The sequence below is a fragment of the Chaetodon trifascialis genome, chromosome 18 (genome assembly GCF_039877785.1).
Source record: "Chaetodon trifascialis isolate fChaTrf1 chromosome 18, fChaTrf1.hap1, whole genome shotgun sequence".
NCBI classification, from domain to species: Eukaryota; Metazoa; Chordata; class Actinopteri; order Chaetodontiformes; family Chaetodontidae; genus Chaetodon; species Chaetodon trifascialis.
Window position 1 is genome coordinate 21,182,547 of NC_092073.1, and position 19,828 is coordinate 21,202,374.

At 39.8% G+C, this 19,828-nt stretch overlaps 1 protein-coding gene across 1 annotated transcript in view; it reads right to left on the reverse strand.

Annotated features, from left to right (window-relative positions):
- The window catches only part of LOC139346805 (cadherin-12-like), a 94,022-nt gene extending 74,329 nt beyond the window's left edge, over nucleotides 1-19,693 (reverse strand). Inside the window, exon 1 of the mRNA XM_070986101.1 lies at nucleotides 19,236-19,693. The gene's annotated coding sequence lies outside the window, so the exon portion shown is untranslated. The remainder of the gene's footprint in view (nucleotides 1-19,235) is intronic.
- Nucleotides 19,694-19,828: the final 135 nt, after the last annotated feature.

The following is a 19,828-nucleotide window of genomic DNA, read 5'->3' on the forward strand; positions in this document are numbered from 1 at the left end:
ATAGTTCAGTGTGCTCCTCAGAGCAAGGTTAAGGTCAGGTTAATGGCTGTGAGGTGATCAAAAGCAAAATCAAAGTTAAAATGACTGGTGACACTGTTGTAAACAACCAGTAGGTCTTACTTGCTTACCCAACTTATCTACTTTACATAGAGTAGTTATACATTCATGCACCTATATGATATATTGAACTGGCGTAACAGACATTTCACTCCATTCCATTTCAGTCTCTCTTCCAAATCTGGGTTTTTAGATAATTGTGTTTAACTTTCAAATAACTTGGTTGTTTGAGAGCTCTTGTTGCTCGCACTATGTGACACTTATTAATACAAGCAAAGCAGAAACAGCAGGCAGGAGTACATTAAAAGAAAGAAAAAGAACTTTCAGGGCAGAAAGGAGCTTCAGCATACATTACATACATTTATGAGCCTTTAATGAAAATAAACGTCAGAGGCCAGTACAATGAGAACACAGTGTGCAGATTTAACAGGCAATTTTAATATAGTTTGGCGGATCTGAGCAGGATGACATGACTGGTGATGAGCATTAATGGGCCAGTATCAGTCTGAAATATGCAGCTTTGCTCATCTTGCTCTAATAATGTAATTTAGAAAGAGATACATTTTCTGCACTCAAAATTTTGATAGATTGTGTGGAGGTTACTCTGTGGCTACTTAAACAAATGCCCCTTGTGTCTGCAAATCGATATTTCCCTCGGCTTAAAGTGTCAGAATGTCAGCACAACAAATTTGTGTCTGCAAGGAATCAAATGAAATCAACTGAAGATCTGTGTGTTACAGCGGTTTTGTTATTCCATAAGTGACAACAAGTCCTTTGTACCAATTTTCACTTGCCCCCCCCCCCACACTCCCCCCTTACCCTTTGAGCAGAGTTTCCCTTTCATTTTGAATCTGAGTCAAAGGAAATGGTTGTCAGGAACAGTGCAATCCAGAGAGCCAAAAATAAGGAATACATTGCTTCAGGTTAGTTACATTTCACACTCGTCTACCTACTTTAGATGAGAATGTCTTTGCAGATAACATTAATAGATATTAGGGGTGCTAAGAATGTTATTGTGCACTTAAACAACTTTTGTGGAGGTTAATATACAGGCTGTAAAATGTTAGCATCATCATACATCATTAACCACATCTCTGATCGTTAATGGTAGGATTCAAAATACACTCTGCTCCTGTTGTCCTGAGTGTCAGCAAGCTGCTCCAATCCTGCTCTTTTTCCACATTTGGTACATCGATAAACAATAGTCTAAATTAAGTCTGATGTAGAGGCAATAAAAGATTGTAAATGGATTTCAATGTGATGGCTAAACTCAAGATCATATTAGTGTGATCTGCAGTGTACAATGTCAAATTCATGCAGTAAACATTTAATTGTGTGAATCTAGCCCCCCCCCCCAAAAGCCCAAATTCACTCTCAGCCAGGCTGTGGCATATTTAGTTCGGCTCTAGCCAAGATGATGGAAAGAAGGCCCACTAGGGTTGGGCGGTAATCCTGTAATAAGGTATCCCGCGGTATCTAAAAATAGCAACGGCATCAGTTTAATTACCGTCATTAAAAAAATGCTGCGCATATATGGTCGAACATAATTGTAGCATTGTCTTAACAAAAATGAAGTCCACTCCATTCAATGTATCTGGTTGGATTTTTACTCGAGGAAAAGGCAAAAGTACATGCTAAAATCTGAGCAATTTTACAGATGTTTTAACGCAGGTATGTCCAGGTGCTCATATGGGCGTGTCTGGGCAGAGTACCGTTATCTCGTCCAAGCATATGGAGAAACTCCTCTGTTGAAAACACCTATTCAGCATTTTTTCTGCTTGCTATTGTTCTTAGCTCTCATAAAAAGACGAAATGCAAATAAAAGTTAAATAACACTTCGGGCTGCTCAGCGGAGTCCTCTGTGAGCGCTCTCTTCCTTCATGAGACGGAGCGGTGAAACTAACTGCGTAGTTATGCCGATCAATAGCTCAGCGACCCACCCAAATTCACCATAGAAACACCAATGACGATCCAGCAGGAAGTAACCCCAGAGATAGGTTATTGCATGAAGAGCGCTCCCTCCACTCTAGAAATCCCCTCCTTTTTATGTAAACAAGCAGGACCTTTGTGATTGATCTCAAACTAACACAGAGTCATAGGAGGAGACATTAGCAGCATTTTTTCGGGCTGGAATGTAACTTTTGACCACAAAACAGCAAAGGTAAGACATACTGTATGATTTAGCAAAGTTTGTTTCTGCTACTCTTTGGCTGCTAGCTTGCCGAGTTTCCGTCGCACAGTGAGGAGGCAGACACCTTCGTGATCATCAGACTCTGTGCTTTCATATGATACCGCTTTTGTGGTTTGTGTGAAGTGGTGAAATCAGCAGATGCCGTAAGTTTGACGTGCGCGATTTTCGTGTTTTCGTTACATGCATATAATTTTGTGCGGCATGAATTATGTTTTGTTTGGGTGGCAGTGCTTGGTAGAGGCTTTTAACTGAGTTTCTCCCCGTCATTCTGGTATGTTACAAGTTAGGACTGGTGCTTCTTTGCGTGAGCATTGACTGTCTGAACTGTGCGCAGTGATTTTTAATTAGTCACGGTAATACCGTATACCCTGGGAAAATGTGGGGAAAGTTTGACAGTATTAAAATTTGGATACCGCCCAACTCTAACGTACACACACATCCATATACAGGTGGCTTAAGCTGGGAGAGCAGGCAGGGATGGTTGTTTCACACTGTGACAGTCCCCAAATCTCTTTCAAAGAAGTCAGAAAGAGGGTCTAAGCATATGACAGCTTGCAGCGCATGTATGGCTCTCTACAGTGACGACTGTGTGTGTAACGTGCCCAGAGCTGACAACAGTGTGTTGCTGGTTGCCGAGCACGTTTGTGACTTAGAGAATGAGTCAAGAGAAGAATCAGACGTATCAGAGATGGAACCAAAAAAAAAAGACACAGTGAAGGCCATTATGCTGCTGTACATACTACATTTTATTTATTCGTTTTTCAGTTGAACTATATTTAAAGTTGATGGCAGTCCACTGTTAAAATCCTTTCTTTTTTCTTTTTAAAGTTCAATAAATGCATGTTTCCAAAGACAATAAGTAATCATGTTAAATAATCGTGATTTCAATGTTGATGAAAATCATCATGAGTTTTGCCATAGTCGTGAAGCCCTTCTGTAAACTAGTTCTGTATTCAATGTTCTTTTTGGTGTACTGGATTCATCATGTCAGGCCTTTTCTATAATCTACAACACTGGTTACTCAATGAGAGGTCCAGCATTTCAGTTGCTGATTTCAAAAGATGAGACTGACTGAGACTGACTGAGCGGTTGCTATTAGTCTGAATAATAAGGAAGCCATATCAATAATAGTTAAAGATTTTACACCACACTATTTCCTTTACATCTCTCTAAATCACAGAAATAATAGCTAAGTTAGGATTTCATAGTTGGAAGGTAGCTTAACTATTTGAGGGTAGAAAGAATAGGAATAAGTCCCATTTGCTAGAATGATCAGAGTTTTGCATCGCCACTAGTGTAAGAGCAGGGCTAAAATCAGAGCTAAGACTTGACAGGGCTCCATGTTTTAAAATCAGCCAGGAGTCTGTTAAGTTAATTTTACTTTTTAAGTGTGGTGTCCATTGTGCATCTGCCATAGTTCCCTTTACTTTGTTGTATTTTTTTGCGGTCTGCTCCTATTAATCAGCCCTACTTTGCCTCAAATTTTTTTTTTTTGGTTTGTTTTTCACCTCCTCTGTTGTCTTATTTGGCCGTCACATTATCAGAAAATCTGTCCACTTATTTGTCCAGCTGGAAGATTCTTCCAAGGGAAATGAATAATTTGTTTCAATAATAACAGGAAATATGGCTGCTAACAGAATCACCCATACCACACATAATTGTTGACATTGATTCAGATCTGTTTGTTTGGGTCAACTGGACAGCTGTCACTGTGGAACCATGCACTTTGTGTTGTCTAACGATCTCACGTTTAGCAGTTATAGTGGAGGAAAAAACTGAGTACAAATAGAAAAACAGATGAAGTTGTTTGAAGTAACATACATAAGACAGAGCTGACTCACCCGCTTGTGCTGAATCGACGCTGACAGAAAAATTGATTTTAAGCCAGAGCTTTTTCTTTTTCTGAGCCACGAACACATAAAAAGCACTGCTAAAACATATGTAGTGTAAAATACTCTTCTTTAGGCAATGGTACTTGGAGTTGAAGAGCACAAATCTGATTGACATTGATTTGTCCAACTTCTTACTATCCTGTTTACTCGTATGAGTTATGTCTCATCTGAATGCAGAAAAGTATACAACAGACAGAGCATCTTCTATTTTTAATATGGAAAATTAAATGCAAAATTCGAGGTTGATGCTTGAACAAAAATATCATCCGAGCTGATTTCTCCTTTATTGCAGTTATGTCCTTGAAATGAAACCTCCAGATGAAGCACTCTGGACCTAATTTCATTAAACGCTAGATTTTGCCAAGTCGGTGAACCTAAAATGATGCAGTTGAACTCCCTGGTCGCCAGTCTCTGTCAAGGGGGGAAGGGTGGAAGTAACCTCAGACAGGTTGCCATGCTGTGGCCTCCAGTCAACCTCAACTCCTCCTCAACTTGCTCAATTTCAACCTTGCTTTTAATGTCTCCTCCATTTTCTCCTACATGTTGTCCATTTTCTGCTCAACTGTGCTGCAAAATAAAACTAGAAAGAGAGACAAAAACAAATATTTTTTTCACGTTGTTATGGGTTATTAGGCACACAGTCACATTAAGCTGAGCCTCATTATCAGGGCAGAGATAAACTCAGAAGGCATTAGGGTTGGAACGCACTGATGTATAGCTATGATCATCACGTTGGTTATGCTAATGTATCTCTGTGTTTTCTCTGTGTGTGTGTGTGTGTGTGTGTGTGTGTGTGTGTGTGTGTGTGTGTGTGTGTGTGTGTGTGTGTGTGTGTTTGTGTGTGTGTGTGTCTGTGTCTGTGTGTGTCTGTGTGTGTCTGTGTGCGTGCGTGCGTGTGCTACCCTAATGGTCATGTTCATCAACATGTGCATCTGTGAACAGTGTGCATGACTGTATGCCTATGAGACTGAATGAAGAGTAGAACAGTGTGCAGTGTTAATGTAAGAGGACTGACAAAACAAAGCAGTAAATGTTTCCTCAAAGCATTTCATTGAAGTTGCAAGTGTTATAAACTCAGTGGTCCGAACATATAATGTCAAAAGTAATGGGCCATTATGCACGTTGTGCACACTGGAAATTTAGAGAAATAATTATCTAATTAATTAATGCAGATCAAAAGAACAGAGAGAAGAGAATGTGTTCAGGACTTTGCCTTAGGCAGCCCTCAGTGACCACAGTTACGTGATATAAACGATACGCCTCATGGAATCTCATCTTCCTCCCCTTTAGCAATCGGCATTGCAGGCTATTGATGTTTGCAGCAATGCACTCAGTATTGCTGGGTGATATTACTTTCGGATAAGTGGCTGCAAAAAAGGTCCACTTTAACCTGTGATACCTTTTGTGCAAATAGGAGAGGCGCCACTTTGAGAGTCAGTGATTTTGAGGTGGATGTTCGATGGGATTATCGTTTTGAAATGGTTGTGATCTCATTTATTTGCCACTTCCACTGCCTGCTGTCATCTGGCTCTGATTACTGAAAACAATGTGATGCACGAAGCTGACAGAGACCATTAGAATGATCAGGGGTGATGCGCTTTCAATTAAAAGGGAAGTATTGTTTTTGTTTTTGTTTTTTTTTCTTTCAGTGCACTGTGACACACTGCCCATACGTCTGATGCTTATGAAATACGTTTTCAGTTTCAGATAAATAACAAGCTACAACAGTTGTATTTATTTATTGTCTGGTAACCTATCCCTTTGAGAGTTCATCTCAGAGCCCAGTTTGACTGCCTTCCCCTTCCTGAGAGTCCTTTTTCCAGCTGTCAAGCCCCCATCTCAAATCACAGACAATCTAAAGGACCCTCAACTGAGCTTCAATATTAAAGTGGAGTGTTTTGACCTCAACGGCATTCAGAAAGCTTCTTAAGCACCAGTGTTTTTCAGCACTTAATTAAAGTGACACGAGCAGTATTCCCAAAGTGTTTAATCAAAGCATTCTTGAAGGTGTGACAGTCTCTTTATTTGACTGAAGTGAACTACTGCTTTTTCTGTACTCCCTCCAGTTTTCAGTGCAGACAAATTCCACAATATGGAACTTGCGGTTTTGAAAGGCAGTTGCTATCACCTACTTCGGAATTAAACAAATAAGGTAAATTGGCAGAGTTAGTCTAAATACTCACAATTAATCACAAACTCACAATTGGCAGTCAGATCCAGTTGGTGGTGTTTGGGAAAATTAATTTCCATTGTTTATTGATTAATATTTGGGATTTGTGAAGGCTACTTTGTCACAAAGGGCCCATCAGCTTTCGTAATCAAGCATCACAGTTCAACATTATTAGCCTCAAGCAGTGCTGGTATAATCAGTCAGCCAGGTAATATTAAAAGGTGGGCTCTTTCAGGCTCTCAAGTGACATAACTGCCTTAATCACACAGTTATCACGCAATAGGCCAGTGGGAGAGAGAATAATGAGAAAGCAATATCCTAGATTAAGAATTAGTCTTTTCTGCAATGGCTCTGTCTCACTGGGTCAATGGTGCATAATGGTATAGCATACAAAATTGGGGAGAAGAAAGTTTGAGGACGGTGGACTGGGGTTTCATGACTCACACTGATGGGAGCAGAATGGAAACTATTTGTCCCGTCCGCCAAGTGGAAAAGCAAAGACTACAGGAGTTAATGTTTTGTCTGCTTTTCAAAGCAACGGTTTCCTTTGTCTGGTGGTCTGTCTGTGCAGCTTCATTTCCTAAATGTTAAAAGCTGTATTTGTTGCCTGTGTGTGTTTGTTGCATAGTGAAGTTGAGAAAAGGTGACCGCCACTTCTTAGAGAATAATTGCAGATATGTCAGACAGCAGAAACACCTGTATTTAACAGTCAAACATATTGATATGTTGAATTTGAGATTGCAAAATATTTGCAGAAATGCCTTAATTATATTTTAAAAATGGAAACACCTCTCACACACTTTACTAGCTGAGAGGATTTTAGAGAGGATTATTCTGTATATCAGATAGTATGCAATGTCTTTGGTCTGTGTGGCAACAACACTGGCCCTGAAAGTCCCACAGGGAGGAACTTCTCGCTCTCTCTCTCTCCATTTGTACTTTATTCTTTTCAAGCTGTATTGAAATATTGAATAGATGGAGTCTAATGCTGACAATGGCTGTAAAAGGCTTATGAATAACTTCACATTCTGCATTTTTTTCTCCCCTGCGTACATTATTCAGTTCCAGTTAGCAAGTAAACTTTGAAAAGCTTTTGCCATGTATTTAAACTGGAGCAGGTTCATGTGAATTCCTTAAAAAGAGGAAAATCTTCCCCAGAAAATAGAAGTTGTTTATCCATAAGTCTATGAGCTGAAATGAATTTAAGACCTTTTCTAAAAAGGTTTTTTTTTTTTTTTTTTTAAGCCGTCCTTTATTGTAGGCAGAAAAATATGCAAAGGTAATCTGATCATAAAACAGGAAAAAATCCTTTTCACCTTCTTGTTTCAGGTAATACCATTTGCATTACTCTAACATCAACCCCCATCTCCCCGAGTGCAATGGTTAATAACAGGTAATCTTTAATTTTAATAATGTTCATAATCTCGGATTTTAATCACATTAAGTTGGATTCACTGTGCAATCGAGTATTGATAATATGCACCAACATGTACAAGGATAGTATTTTGGTATGTTATTAGAATCCCTCCATGAAATACTGGAAAGTAGATAAAGTATAATGGACTGTTCCATCTCAGTAACAGTCTGCTGTATAAGTGAACATGAGTGGATTCTGAACTGAGGAAAAAATTGATTACGTGTTGATGAGACGCTAATGCAAGACATCATCTGTCTGATGTGACAACACTGTTTTTTTTCCAGCAGCTTCAAGCCTCAAATCATGATTTCCCCAGAGCGACTGTTAATTATGTAATTCATGCTCATGTGATAACAGAACATGCGTGTGTTTCTTGAATGAGTCACATGTCCCTGTTATGAGTCCTTTATTTTCTTTTACACGGTTATCATGCATGATTAATTTATCTGAATGTACAAATGTCATGCCATCACATGTATTACCATTTGATGACATAATTATCACATACCCAAAAACATACACTGTGTTTTAATTGTTTGTCTTTCAGGAGAAAAGTAAATGAGTGAAGCAAACCAACTAAATCTTTATGTTGAATATAAAATACCTCACTAACCTTTCCTTATTAGCCTGGTCTGAAAATATCTGTACACCACAGTGCTCTGTATGGCTTTCTACCTGTGTACAGTGAGTACTGTGCGGAGGAAGACGAAATGTACCACATGGCAGAATGCATTAACTATCAGAAGAGCTCTGCATAATTAAACAGGAAGCATTGCTTTCTTCAGAGACAGTTTGGTCAGTTTGGTTTTGATTGAATTAAAAATAACTTTGCTTATGCTGAATGCTTTGAGGCACTATAAAAGCATGTGCTCCCCTACAGTTTCATGTATGCATCTCAGTTGTTTGACCACAAGTATAATGAGTAATTTGTATGTATAATTGAGCATTTTTTTTTTTTTTACATGTGAGGATGCATAAAGTGGTTCATTTCAAACCACAACTTCTAAGAAAAATCACTTTACAAATGTTTTATAAGGGAGGAAATGCCTTTGTTTTGTGCAACTTTGTTCGACCACAAAGTTGCGCAAAACGCAATTTGGTGAGAAACATTCAATGCAAATGTAACTTTTATTTGTTTACAGCTTTTATTTGTATACGTGTGAACAAGTTTAATAGTGGCACAAATTGTAATTATGTTAAATTATTGGTGCAAAAACAATGTGACATGCAGCACCCGCATTTGTCAAAGTTTCATACGTCTAAAGTGAGTGATGGCATGTGTAGCGTAGTTCAGGTTAGTTAAGTTTTTGGTTCTAAGATGAGGAGATCTAAAAGCACATTTTTCCATCTGCCATCTTAGTTTTGTTAGTGCCTGCTTGAGACATGCAGGTTACTACAGGTGTAGCAGTCCGTTTGGATCAAACCTCCCACACAAACAGCTAATTAAGGGAAGGAATGAACCCTTGACACATTTTAGATAACACCATGCAGCTTATGTCACTGCAGGTTATTGAATCAAAACTTATCCAATTTAAAGTTAAGATGTTTCCCAAAACATAACACTGAGTGATTTATGGCTCTATATAAGAAAGATGATAGATCTGTCAGACAGTCAGAGAAAGGGGCTGGTGGAGGCATGGCTTGCACAATAGTACATTGTTGTTTATGCTCTACACAGTGAAGTCAGAGGACCCTTGCTCATCAGCAGAGCTCAGCAGGCTAGGTCACAGCTGTCAAATACAGAGCCGCAAGCCTTTGGGGGTTTTCCTTGATTTTTGCTTCCACTGACTCACTGTTTTTCTCGAAGAAAAGTAAAACTGAACCTTTGGAAGTTTAGTATGAACTAGGCTTGGGTCGTAATACGTTTATGTGGTTATCCCCTTGTGTTTGAAAATTGCAACATCCATCCATCCATTATCTATACCGCCTATCCCTTTCGGGGTTGCGGGGGGCTGGAGCCTATCCCAGCTACAATGGGCGAGAGGCGGGGTACACCCTGAACCGGTCGCCAGCCGATTGCAGGGCCACATGCAAAGACAGACAAACATTCACACTCACACTCACACCTACGGACAATTTAGAGTCATCAATTAACCTAATGAGCATGTTTTTGGTCTGTGGGAGGAAGCCGGAGTACCCGGAGAGAACCCACACATGCACGGGAAGAACATGCAAACTTCGCACAGAAAGGCCCCGCCTGACCCGGGGATCGAACCGGCAACCTTCTTGCTGTGAGGCACCCGCACTATCTGCTTCTGACGACCAGAATTGAGCTGTCATGTGACAGCTTCTCCTCAGAAGGGAGAATATGAAAAAACAGATGGCAAATGCATTCAAATTGGTCCCCCAAAATATGAAACTGCTGCAGTGTGGTAGCATTTCGAAAGGAGACAAAGATCCCTCTTATCTGGTGGAACTCAAATGTCAGCTGCTTTCCACTGATGTCAAGGGTGGCCCGGAAGTACTTGTGCATCTGCAACAAGGTCATGATCAGAGCGGGTGTTCAGCACTGCAGGCAAAGTTGGAAATATGCTTGTTTTTCTGGCAGAAAAACCTGGAATATGCTAAAAGAATAGCATAATGTTGCTGTGTGTTGGAGACACTGCTTTTGATTTAATTTAGTTGCATGGGATTGTTGTCATAGATAATGTGTTGTTAATTTCGTACTGTTTGGTTGATAAATGCCTGAGAACTATTGTCATGTTGTGGCACTTTTCTTTTTTTGCCTCAAGCTACCTGCTGTAGTTGCACTCAAGTTCTTTATTCATTGTTAATGGACATTGTTAAATGTTAAAAGCATTTGCTATTCTGTTTCTGATGTGTCAAATTTCTGGGAGTGAAAATAATAATAGTAGCAATAGCAATTATTTTCATAGCACCTTTCATACATGAAATGCAGCTCAAAGTGCTTTACAACAAAGAAATGACATGCACCGATTGCTTCACATAAATAGACATAAAATGACCGTTAAAAACAGTAATGTAACATAAGAATGAAAGTCACAGTTGAAGTGCAATCTAGACACCTTGTGGCAGGAAATGGTATAGCAGAGAGTGGCGGCTCTCTTAAAGTCCTCAAGTGTGATTTTTTTTATCAGCTGGTAATACCCATATACTTCAGTAATATTTTGGGAAGGTTTAACTATGTCAATATTTTGATACTACCCAAAATGGCCTTTCTTGTGCTTGGATTTTTTTAATGTAATATTTATTTATTTATTTTTTTTAGTTTGGCTCATGTCCCATCAACTGACATGGAGGGGTGGGATTTATGGCCTACAGTGCAGCAACCGTCAAGGTGACAGCAAAGATGTTTTGACTTCTCTTTTGAGGAGTTTTCATCTATCTTTATACAGTCATTTCTTTGAGCCCAAGCACTACAAGTCTATAATACTGCATCACATGGAATACTAATACGTTCAATGCACTTCTTTAAGTACAAGTTGTTTGGTACTGCATAAATACTGGATAATTTTAGATATGGAGATATGGCGACAATAGCTGTTGCAGCACCTGTGCAAGCACCATCATCTGCCTGGGTTAACACATGCATGCTGACGTCCCAAGTATGCAGATACAAAAGCACACAAGAACACAAATGTCCACACAATACAGTCATCTAGTTTTATATGTCAACCATAAGTTTCACATCCAGCATTCATTACAGCTGCCATATCATGGCCTACAACAAACACAGGCATGATGGGTCAATCCATTGACTTCAACAGATATGTAATACCTTTTGTCCCATCCATTTTTTTGGTTCTGTTCAGTTCCATATTGTGGTCCTGGAACCAATTATGCCAACCAGTTTAGTTTTTATTCAAGGCAAGAGGGACTGTTTGATGCTGTTTCCACATTTTCATCTCAGTGTTGAAAGAATCAAAGCATTTGATTGTTGATTGATATTGTTCTCTCCTTATTTTCTTTGAGGCACACTCAAAACATATTTCTGTCTGCAGTAACGCTGCCTTCTTGTAATTTTGAATCAACTCAGAACAATTTGAATTTTCCAGGCGAAAAAAATATGATCATATTTGTAATTGTCTGTAGTTGTTTTCTTTTCGCGTAGTTCTTAAATGGTAAGGTTATTTAAATATATTCAAGCCCACAACAAATAAGAATTTATTTTTATTTTTTCATATGTAAGTCACGTGACTCTCTTCCTCTTAAACCTTTCACACTAACATTTAAAAAGACACTTGACTCTTGTTGTCTCTAAAATCTTAAAGTCACAACTTGGAAACTCACAACTCACTGTGGCCTCTATTTACAGGTAAACACAATACATTAACCCCCCCCGAATCTTCACCCCACCGCCCACCCCCGGCCCCTGGCCCTCATTTCTTCTCCCTCTCACACCACGTCCTATTCATCACAGGCACTTCACACACTGAGGAAAGTAGCCTACGATCACGCTGACCTTGAGGAAGTCTCGCTCATACGAAGACTCACCCAGGCCGAGATCTAGGGTCTGTCAAGATGATTTCTTATTCTATTTAATGGAAGAAGTGCAATGCTTTATCACTCCGCAGGTTCATGGTTTATATAAGGCATAAGGGCCAACCCTGTTTGAAATGGTAAGCTGTTAAGTAAAAAGACCCAGTACACAAAAAAAGATGTCCTTAAGAGTCACAATGATTTAGGTGCAGGGGGTGGGGGTGAATGGGTAATTTTATGTTAAATTGGCACTCTTCTGAATAGTAAACTAAGAAACAGATGACAATGTCCTCCTATCTCCTCAATGTCCTCAATGACATTTCCACTAAGGCATTTGTTGGAAGATAAGCATGGATGAACACAGGGGAAGTGTTTCTTTGTCCTTATGCTCTCATCTAAGACCACAGTTCAGAGTAACAGTGCGGATTGTTAAGCTCCAACAAACTTTTTCGATTGGTTTGAAATTTCTGCTTTTCCGGTGCAGTGTAGCGTTAACGGCAGGAGTTACCTTACATTACCACATGCATTGTTCCAAGAGCTGTCATTTTATGCCAAACTCACCAGATTTTGCTGCAGCCTGTCCCAGACAGCCCCCATCTCTCCTGTCATAGAAAACCTGCTGGCCTATCTAACTACATCTGCAAATGCTCTCTGCTGTCCATAGCTCGAAGAAGATTGTATTACATTTCAACTTTTAAATGAACAATAACGTTTATTGCAAATTCATAGTTCAGTATTATTAAATCAATCAATAAAAAGACAAATTTCCTTGTTATGTTTAACATACTTCAATGTGGCTGTGGTCACAGAGCGGAACCTCCATCATGGCAGTGGGTGACATGACTGACAGTCTAGCCTCAGTATATACTCAGACGAACATGAAGACAATTTAAATGAACAGGCTGATATTTCATGTGAAGGTGCAACTGCGTTTTGCAGTTAGCTCCCATCCTCCCATATCAAACTGCTGCCTGCTGCTGTGCTAGCTCAGCCTGTGTTCTACTTCAGTAAGTTATGATGTAATTTTCCTCTCTGCCATGATAACGATAAGAGGAGGAGATACCAGAAGGTGCAAGGTCTATGGGTAAATATTTAAAATTAAATTTCAGCACCCACACGAGCCATTCTGTGCACAGACTTTGAATTACCCCTCAGATATTGTAAATCATACGTCGCAGTTTCCTATATCCATTTTTGCTCTGTCAGTTTGTATTCTAACTGTAATTTTATGGAGTTTTCCTTCCTCTTATAATGTCTGTATTGAGTAGTTACCTTCTACAGAATGCACTGCAGTATCCAAGACTGAAATGATACATGAATTTGGTGTAATATACTGTGATAGAATTACTGAACAGATGGGAAATAGACTAAAACATTGATGCTGCGCTGGTTGCATTCGAAGTAGTCTGTGTGCTAGGGAGGATAAGTTGCTCAAGTGTGTTAAGCAAAATGTGAAATGTTATACTTTGTGAGAGGTACTTCACAGGAAGGTGGTGTCTGCTGCACTGGGAAATGATGTGATTTAAGGAGCAAATTTTCTTTTAATGAAATGAAGATGAGTTTTGACGTGGATGAATAAAAGTGAAAATTTTATGTGGCGTACAGTAGAGGACAGAATTAATTGCAGAGGATTCTTGAAAAGAGGAAAAGGGAAATGCTGTTGCTGCATTCACCAGCTTGAGACCTCTTATATGTGGGCAACACAACCATTTATTTTTACTTTAGATGTTTTACATCACATACTCAAGAAAAGTATATTTGTGGCATTAATGCGTTGTAAGTTGTTAAGTTAACCATACCTTACTATGTCAGTGTCATTATCAGGTTGTATTGCAATAATGACCTGGAATTTTACTGGTTCTAGATTCTCAAATGTGATAGATAGACTTTTGGTTGGTAAAAACTAGCAATTTGAGGAGGTCACCTTGGTCTCTTGGAATTTGTGATTTCTGTATTTTTCACCATTCTTTGACGTCTTGAAACTAATCAGATGAATTTCAAAATAATAGGTTTGTGATATCCATAATAACATCCATAAATAGTTGTGCATCTTAGTGGTCGTTTTTATTATAAGCAGAGGAAAACTTACAGATGCCACAGATTAACATCCTTGTTTATTTTAACATCCATGTGAAAATAAACATGGAGGACTTTTATTGATCCTTCAAACCCAATATCTTTAAAAATGGTATGCTAATACCATTGAAGTCATCAGCAAGATTTAATCAATTCACTAGAATGGAGTACTCCAGATCTATTTCCACCTCACACTTTCCTGCAGGAGTGCTTCAGCACTGCTCAGCCCCTATAATGAAAGGCCCCCCAGCACCCTCTCTAGAAATCATTACAATCTCCCTCTACCTCTAGGGTCAGTAAACTAATAGTCATTCACCTGTGTGACAGGAAATCTTTCCCAAGTTGCCATTGGGGGCCGGCGAGGTTGTGTTTAAGGTTATAGAGTCAAGTCCAGCCATAGATGGCTGCTTATTGTTTGGATGGATCCTGATGATTAAATGTGTGTCAGATCGAAAGCATTTCATCACAAATGCAAAGGATTACATATATAACCAGCTAATTGCCTGTCTTTTCTGATGCTGGCAAGCACTGAAAACCTGTTATTCAGTGCTTGCCAAATGTGGAGACACAGCAGAGAACAACTTTATAAATAGTAGAGTAAAGGCATTGGCAAGGAAACACCCTCCATCATCCACTTGTACGTGTGCCTGTGCATGGCCTCCAGTGATTTTTATGACCACAACCGTTCATGCCCACTGTTTACTGAGAATCTGTGGTGGATTTCTCAAAGGGATGGCACAAATGTATTCAAAGGCACAAAGGCCCTAGGGTATCTTCAGGCTATTGTTAGACTTTTAAGACTTTGTTCTCCAGTAAAACATGTATGAAAGAAAGTTCATAAATAATGTACTCTAAAAAAGAAGAGACAATAAACCGACCTCACTTTGGAGTTTCCTCAAAACATCTTCAAAGAAAATATTTTTGAATGGAATGAATTTAAGTGGAGTTGTAAAAAATCTAAGAAAAACAGCTCAATAGTGTCTTATCATTTTCCTTGACTTCAGCTGTGGCCATTGTCATGATCAGTATTCAAACTTTCACTGCCTTTTGTCTCACATAGCACACCATACTGAGCTCACTGTTTTGTACATTCATATGGCGAAACAGTTGTGTCCTAAATATAAAATGGTGTCTTCAGGTAACCGCATGCTTCCTTCCTTCTATTTTCACTACGACTTCAAACAACATGTGTATACCACAGGGAAGAATATATTTGTTTGCTTTCCAGAAAAAGCCTGAGCATCACCAGGCTGCAGAAACTGTGCAGTTTTACCTATACGGAGTATTTCTACCACAGAGAGGATGAAACACCATTTCCAAAAAGCTGACAAACAAACACACACAAATCTATATAAATAATTGCTAAGTGGAGTGAAGAGGAGTTGCCCATCATTCAGAGCAGAAGCGTGCACAATATCCCCTGGAGATTGAAAGTCATCCATCACTGCAAGACTTTAATTTGAGATGTTTAGGACTCTTGCTGATGATTGTCTCTGAGCTTGGGAGAGCCCTGTCTTAGAGGTCTGCAGGGGTCTTTGCAGAGTTTATCTCACTGTGGGAGAAATTGTTGCCTGACACAGTATGTACACACAGCAAGTACAATAGTTTCATCTGAGATTGGCCTTGAGACTGCAAACAGAACAACCAAATACACTATCTGATTAGCATTCAGATGCTTTAACCCGTGCAAGCAAGTTTCTGACAGTTAGCTTATTACATCTTATGGTGCTACAGAGATGCACACTGACAGACACACTTTCATGCTCTCTCTCTCTCTCTCTCTCTCTCTCTCTCTCTCTCTCTCTCTCTCTCTCTCTCTCTCTCTCTCTCTCTCTCTCTCTCTCTCACACACACACACAGAGGCACACACATAGATTCACGTATGCACGCTCAGACACACGTCATTTAGAGCGGAATGATGTCAAAATGAGTGCATTGAGTGGGGGCGGAGATTGAAGAGCCCAAGGTAAAGGGAGTCTGGAGACTCCAAATAATCTCAAGTATTGATTCCATTTAAGACCAAGGCTCTTGATGGACACTTACTTCAAAACGCAGTGATAGGTGGCATATCCGAATGACTGATCACTGTAGTTCTGCTTACGGTAAAGGCTGTGGACCATCCATAAATAACAGCTCAGCCTAATCAAACAGTGCAGCAGATGTGAAGATATGATGACAGCTTAGTGGACATGAGCTTTAATTTACCACAAAGCACTCAGTCTTTCCATCAGATTTACATGGACACAGTCAGAGCAGAGAAACATATCAAGAGCAGGCTGAATGGACATTCACCCTGAAGAGTGCTCTTGCTGTGGCAGATAACTGTCAGGCCATGAAGGCAATTGATAATATCTATTACATATAATTAATAGCATGTTTGTTTTGGCCAGAACAGGTTTGTTCTGGTCCTGCCTGAACATTTAAAACACTTCGGATAGATACACTTGATGAGCTAAAACTGAACCAAAATGATATCATTCACATTGGTTGCATACAGTGAGCCACACACAATCACAAAGCAAATTCATAATTCTAGAATTCTTATCTGTTCTGTGGTGATATGATGAGGTGTCTTGAGTTAAATGAATCATAAATCGTAAAAACTAATCAAATTTGATTGCAGAGTGATATAATTAAATGTGTTAGTTAAAGAACTGCACACACTCAGATAATTTCATTGAAACAAGAATTCATACTTGATTAAATCTGTGTAAATTGAAGTCTGTGTTTGTCAGTGTGAAACAAGCAGATCTGATGTAACACTATTCAGAATAATACAGTATGATAGGATGCAGCCTCCTGTCCTTGTGGAAAGGTTTCCACCTATCAAGGGCAGCACTCGAAGTGTACTGCATTTGTTATAGTAAGCAAATTACAGAAACCTGACGTTCCATCCAGGGAATGAAATTAGCACCTGCCACCTGCAAATTCAGGGTCAATGTTTTTTTAAACGGGCAATTCTTGGGAACAGTCAGGGATTAATGTTACACGATATATTCCCTGAGTCTGTTGTCAGATACCACTGAATCAGTGTTTACATTTCTACACAGATTTCAGAAGCGGCCGACAAAAACTGAGTTGCCAGTAGAAATGTTGCCACAGTGGCCGATGATGTTAAAACGTATTTTCACACCCATTATTAAAGTTAGTCAACAGATATGTCACAAAACATTCTCTTCTCCTTAATTCTGTCTCTAAATGTGTGAATTCTTTTGTCATGATATGCACCTGAGCCAAGTAGTGTCACTTTCATCACTTAATATACCACAAGTATATTGCATGTCTCTTCATTTATCCCTTCTAATGCAGTTATAATACCTGAGTGGTTGGTGGCTGCATGCCCTGAATGCTCATTTTCTGCACAGTAGCCTCTGTGTACTCAAAGGGTCCAGCTCCTCTTTTCCTCTGGAAGTGGACTCCTTGGAGCGTAATTTGATTATTCCAAAGCAGGTGTTTTCGGTTGAATGCTGATAAGAAGACTCAGTGCCTCTGACAGTAAAGTGAGTTACATTAGATGTGCTTAAAGTAGTGGAAGGCAAGAGCTTATTTTTTTATCTAATCTGTAAAAGAAGATGGGATTGACTTTGAAATCCTGTGCTCGAATCCACGGGGCATTTCTTCAGTCAGACTGAAATATTGTTACGCACATACTGAGAATGATAAGTGAGCAATCTGCGTTATTTCTGGCGTAATAATAGTGATGGACATTCGTTCAAAAGTCCACAAAGTGGCAATAGCCATTAAATTTTGTCTGTCTTTGTCCATGTGGCTGCCAGATGCTCAGACTCTAAATGCATTCGATGCAGTGTAGTACTTGAGATAATTTTGCCTTGAATGATTTGAAGAGATGCAGAGCTGATGTCCCAACTTGCAGTGGGACTGCTTATGTAACAATCAAATGTATAAGTTCACAGCAGATGTAGCTCAGCATCACTCAAGGGTACATTTCTGTGTTTTGTGTCCTTATATTTCCTTTCGGGCTCATCCGAATAAGCATCTGCTGCTGCGGAATGAGGGCAAGGTTGCATCTGTGATCCCATGTTTCTCAGCAAATCAGACTCTGTCAAGCCTCTTTGATATCCTCTCAGATTGTTCTCTCTAATCCCTTTCCACACCCCAAGAATGGTCTTAACCCACTAATAATATTGCTCATATACACTGTGTGTAAACAAAAGGTATAATCTCTAGCCTGTGATTGAGCCATCAGACCCCATGTACTCTTATTCTCAACTGAAAACAGTTTTATTAGCACAGCGCTGTGTACACGGATACTAAACTGTCTGCCATTTAAGCTGAATACATATGGTTGTCCTTGAGGCTGTCATTTCCATATAGAATAGACTATTAATTTATGTAATTCCCCTTTTCTTGATAATCATTATAAACAGCAATGAAATGTAGTTAAAGGTTTGTAAGTGTGGTGGCTTATTTGTGCACAGCTTAGATCAACTTGCCAAAACCACTTGACATGCCATGGTGTGATAATCAGCGTTGAACACTCGCCAACACAGAGTTGAAAAGCTACATAGCCTTTCATATGCAGATGAATTAAAATTACTCAGACCTACAAATGAGGTCAGCACACAGAGTTGCCTGACACGTGAACCAATCTGCTTTAATTGACACTTACTGAATTCTCATTTCATTCTACAAGCCATGACACAACTGCATAAGTGTCTGCGGTGCTCTGACTTGAACAGCAACTCCTTTGGTTGAAACATTGTCAAGGGCACATCTGAAGCACATTTCATCACACTTAACCAGCTGTTAGAAAGAAGTGTCTTAGCTGTGTTTGCTTAGGGAATGATACCAATGACGGAATCGAACAAAACACCTTCTGCTATCTGAGGCTCTGTCAACAAACCATAAAATGTCCATTAACTGCACAAACCAGGTAACGGTGGAGTTGCTGAAAATCAGTTTAAATTCCATAAAGGTGAAAACTTGAGTACATGCGAGGTGGCTACAGGCAGAAAGAGAAGATAGACTTACCTCCAGTGGGACACTTAAGAGCAGAGACGAAGCCAGTTTAATCCAAATATTCACTGAATCAAACTGTCCTCCCACCTCTTAGCAAGAGCAGACTCTCTCCTTTGCTGCTTTTACTCCTGTTAATTCCCTCTCTCACCCTCTTTGATGCCTTTCTTTCATTATCCTGCTCGCTGTGTACAGTTGGAGCCCACGCTGGAACAGAACGGATGCTTGTGAGTGTATGCGCTGCGCGAGTTAACAGAGACAACAGCTTCAGGATTGCTGGAGAATACACGGGAACGTGTCCGTGCAGCTACAGAATGACGACTGAGAGCGAGGGAGCGAGCGGTGAAGTGAGAGAAAGAAGCTTGTGTGTGTGCATGCATCAGGGGGTAAGAAGAGGAAGTGTGTGTGAAGAGAGAGAGTGAGGAAGAGAGCATGTGAGCGGTTTGTGAGCGCTGCTGGCTCAGTAGAGAGCCACAGTCGTCGTGATTGCATTGGCGTAAGGCAGAAGCGCAAACACCCCCCCCCCCCAACCTTGTCAGGTCCCCTGAGCATTGGGGATCTTCATCATCAAGCAGATTAAAGCCCAACTGGCAAGGCACCCCACCCCC